The 4,696-nt window shown below is 38.5% G+C and overlaps 1 pseudogene; it reads left to right on the top strand.

Annotated features, from left to right (window-relative positions):
* Nucleotides 1-756: 756 nt before the first annotated feature.
* Nucleotides 757-856, top strand: LOC127089312 (uncharacterized; annotated as a pseudogene).
* Nucleotides 857-4,696: the final 3,840 nt, after the last annotated feature.

Below are 4,696 nucleotides of genomic sequence, written 5' to 3' on the forward strand. Positions count from 1 at the left end.
GCTTGTTGTTGAGCTACATGAGATATTTGTGTTTCCAGCATTTTGTTATGGGTAGCCAAGGCATCTACTTTGCTTGCTAGTTGTTTAAGTTGTTCGCCAGTATGTATGTTCTGGTTTAAGAAATCTTTATTGGTTTGTTGTTGGGAAGCTATAAAGTTTTCCATCATGATTTCCAAGTTGGATTTTCTAGGGGTATTATTGTTAGGCATGGATGGATTCGGTTTCTGATATCCCGGTGGTATAGATGGGGCTTGATTTGGAGACTGTCCAGGTGCATATAAAGCATTATTACTCTTATATGAAAAGTTTGGATGGTTCTTCCAATTTGGGTTATAGGTATTCGAATAGGGGCTTCCTTGAGCATAGTTTACTTGCTCTGCTTGGATTCCAGTCAAGAGTTGACATTCCGCAGGAGTGTGGCCTTGGATTCCACAGACCTCGCAATTCTGAGTTATAGCAACCACGGCGGCTGGAGGTGATACGTTTAAACTTTCAATTTTCTGGACCAAAGCATCCACTTTTGCATTGACGTGATCAAGGTTACTTATCTCGTACATGCCAGTTTTCGGTTGAGGTTTTTCCACCGTTGTTCGTTCGGTTCCCCACTGATAGTGGTTCTGGGCCATGCTCTCGATAAGCTGGTAAGCATCAGCATAAGGTTTGTTCATTAGTGCACCACCTGCAGCGGCGTCTATTGTTAACCTTGTGTTGTATAAGAGACCATTATAAAATGTGTGAATTACTAACCAGTCTTCCAAACCATGGTGTGGGCAAAGTCTCATCATGTCTTTGTATCTTTCCCATGCTTCGAAAAGAGACTCGTTGTCTTTCTGTTTAAATCCGTTTATCTGGGCTCTTAACATAGCTGTTTTGCTTGGCGGAAAATATCGGGCAAGAAAAACTTTCTTCAACTCGTTCCAGGTGGTGACTGAGTTGGAAGGAAGAGATTGAAGCCATCTTCTAGCGCTATCTCTTAAGGAGAAAGGAAAAAGACGAAGTCGAATTGCCTCTGAAGTGACACCATTAGCTTTAACAGTATCAGCGTATTGAACAAATACGGATAAATGAAGGTTTGGATCTTCGGTAAGATTTCCAGAGAATTGGTTCTGTTGCACAGCCTGCAACAGCGAAGGTTTAAGTTCGAAGTTGTTTGCTTCGATTGCGGGCGGAGCAATACTTGAATGTGGTTCATCTTGCGATGGAGCGGCGTAATCTCTAAGAGCACGAGCTGGTTCTGCCATCTCGGGTATCGAAGGAAAAAGGTTTTTGATATCAGGAAGTTCGATAGGAGGGAGATTGTTTTCAGCACGATATTCCCGAATTCGTCGTAAGACTCGGAGATATAGTTCGATATCGTTGATTCGTAGATAGAGCGGTTCGCCTTGTGAGCGAGTGCGTAGCATACAAATCAACGAAAGAAAGAATAGAAGAAAAAGAAACCTTAGTCTCTACAGCGTAACGGAAGAGTTACGATATCGATTAAATAAAAGTCCCCGGCAACGGCGCCAAAAACTTGATCGCTCGACTGCGTGAGTCGAGAATGGGATACAAACTGCAAGTGCACAGTTCTATCGCGTAGTTTTAAAAGATATCGATCCCACAGGGACTTATGAATCGATATACCGTTATCTAAGGTTACTACGTAAATCTAAGGTGAAAAATGTTTGATTATTTGGGGAAAAACTAAAGGCTAAACTAAGATCTAGATTAAATATTAATAAAACGGATATCGGTATGTAGTTCGTCAAAACTAGGGAATCAAGTCTTTGTCGGTTTCTTGGTTTTAAAGTAAATCGTTTCAGTTAACTTTATTGGTTAAAGGTTTTATCTCAAACTCTCGCTCTGTTGAATAAACCATGATTTTATATTAATGTAGCTGTCACTTATAATTAAGTCAAAAACCATATTTTGAAAGCAATAAAGTTGCAGAAACTCTTTTTAAGAAAACACTGACCGTTTTAAACACCCTTATCTCAAACTCTCGCTCTGTTGACTTAGGTTATACAATTAAATCCAAATGCTTAACTCTCGTCCTCACATTCAAGCTTTAAAAATACTTTTTGGAAAAGGTCAGAATTTAATTAACTCTAAAATTTGCTCTCGCCCTGATCTAGAATTAATGCCTAACTTACACTGTCCAGTTAAAACCTCAAACTCTCGCTCTATTGATTTTAACTTCTTTATGTCCTTTACTTTTTGTAAAAAATCTTGTTATTAAACCTGTAAGTTGAGACCGTAAAAAGATTGATTTTAATTTTAAGTTTAAATAGACCGACTCAGTCTTGATCCCTTATTCTGCTTACTTTACATACCGATACCTAGGCGAATTAGCCAGACATGCTAAATAAACAAGCATACATATCATGCATAAACAGACTCATTCCAGGCAGATAATATAGATAAATAATAAAACAAAATATTAAATAATGATTAAAGAACCTGAATGCGTAATACAATAGTCTTGAACACTCCACCACAAGCCGGTAGGATTTGTTCTTCGATTCTTCAATTAAACAATAAATTAAACCAAGGAAATAAAACTAGAATCTAACGTAAGGTTAGATCCGATAAAAAGTTGCACAATAGTTTCCGGTGTAGAAACTATTATGCGAAAAATATCTAAATGCTAAAAGGGGAAAGGTAAATCGCAAGGGAAAAAGAATGTAGAACTTGCAAAAGAAATAAATAAAATAAACGATGTTAAGTTGCTGGAAAAGAAAAAATAAGCAAAAGCATGAAAAGAAAATTGGCAAAGCTTCGGCAATATGAGCGTGGAAAAACCGAGGAACCCTTTTAGGTTTTAGAGATAGCTATTTATATTGGTGCTGGTAACTGCTTTCCGTTTCTCAAGTTCTTCAACGTGGCTAAATGCACGGCGTGGATATAGGACACAAACTCCTCAACGTCTCTTCTTCAAGTCTTCTGAGGGCGTTACTTGCGCCAAAAAAATAGTGGAACGGTGTGACGCTCGTCACACCATGTGTGACGTCCGTCACAAGGCTGCTTTGCGTGACGCTCGTCACGCACCCTGTGACGTCCGTCACAGGCACAGCATTGGTGACTTGTGCGCTTTGGGCTGGGCTTTGGCATTTGGTTCCTTTTCTCTCCTTTTTGCACCTCCTTTTCTTCCATTTTCACTTGTTCTTCAAAATAGACTACCTGAGACAAATAGGAAGAAAATACCACGTAATATCTCATAAAATGCAGTAAACCGAAATAAATAGTCATAGAATTTAATGGAATTAAGTCCTAAAATATGATATAATTTCGTGTTATCACTCGACAGACTAAGGAAGTGTCCAACCACCTAGTGTGTTAAGTAGTGTTAGTTATTTTGGACTTTTATAATTTTGGGTTTTTATAGTTTTGAGCTTTAGCTTGAGGTCAAAGTTAACCTAAATCTATAAATAGAGGGGGTAACCCTTATTTTTGTAAAGAGGTGAATAGAGCATTTCTAACATTGTTTTCACAGTATTTTGTAGTTGCAAAGTGAATAAGAAGTTTTCCACAGTTTGTGGGTAGAGAGAAACTCTGCAGAATTTAATTCTTCTTCTCCTTCATCGTTCTATACACTCTTTCTTTCTCCATTGTTCTTCTCTTTTCGTTGTTATTGTGTGGGTAATAACAATCTTGTTCATCAAGATAGACTGAAATTCTCCATAGGTTTGGAGGGATTTCTAACATTTGATATCAAGAGCTCCGATTTAATCGATTCGTGGGAAGAAAATCACCATGGCAACGAATCATCCAAACGGGCATTTTTCAGCAAATCTTATGATTCTCAAGAACAACAATTATGAGAATTGGTGCAAGTAGAGAAAGGTTGTATTTTGTTATCAAGATCTTTGGGATCTTGTGAAGGAAGGAGTAGCAAGGCTTGCAGAAGCCGCGACGGATCAAGAAAAGGCTGCACATAAAGAATTAAAGAAGAAAGATTATAAAACTCTCTTTATAATCCATCAATGTGTTGATGCAGATAACTTTGAAAAGGTTAGTGATGCAGATTCAGCGAAAGAAGCATGGGAAATTCTGGAGAAATCGTTTGGAGGCACGGAGAAGGTGAAAGAGGTGAGGTTAGAATCCTATTAAAGAACGTATGAATTGCTTCAGATGGAAGATAATGAAAGCATAACTGATTTCTTCACCAAGGTTACGAAACTAGTGAATCAAATCAAGATAAAGATCTTGAGGTCGTTGGCTCCAAAGTTCGACCACGTGGTAGTAACCATAGAAGAGGCGAAAGATTTGTCGAAACTGACAAAGGAAGAGCTTCAAGGGACGCTTGAATCTCATGAACAAAGAATGGCTGAAAGAGCTGCAGGAAAGTCGAAGAATGATATGGCTTTGCAGGCTCAATCAGCGAAAGAAAATGAAAAGGAAGCTGGAATGGAAACAAAGGCAGAAGAGGCTACAACAATTCGATTGGTCGAAATCAACAAGAAGGAAATTGGTCGAATCAGAGAAAACTCTGGAACCAAGGCAACCAAAGAGGTGGTGTTGCAGGTAGAGGAAGAGATGATGGTCAAAATCCAGACAAGAGTCACATTTAGTGTTACAATTGTCAGAAATATGGTCACTATTTAGTGATTGTCCAGAAAAGAAGAAGAATCAAGAAACTTATGCAAAGTTGGCGAAACACGAAGAAGAAGAGACGTTGTTGATGGTTACAACAAGAGAAGAAGAGAGATTCAAGGAC

Source organism: Lathyrus oleraceus, chromosome 5 (genome assembly GCF_024323335.1).
Source record: "Lathyrus oleraceus cultivar Zhongwan6 chromosome 5, CAAS_Psat_ZW6_1.0, whole genome shotgun sequence".
NCBI classification, from domain to species: domain Eukaryota; kingdom Viridiplantae; phylum Streptophyta; class Magnoliopsida; order Fabales; family Fabaceae; genus Lathyrus; species Lathyrus oleraceus.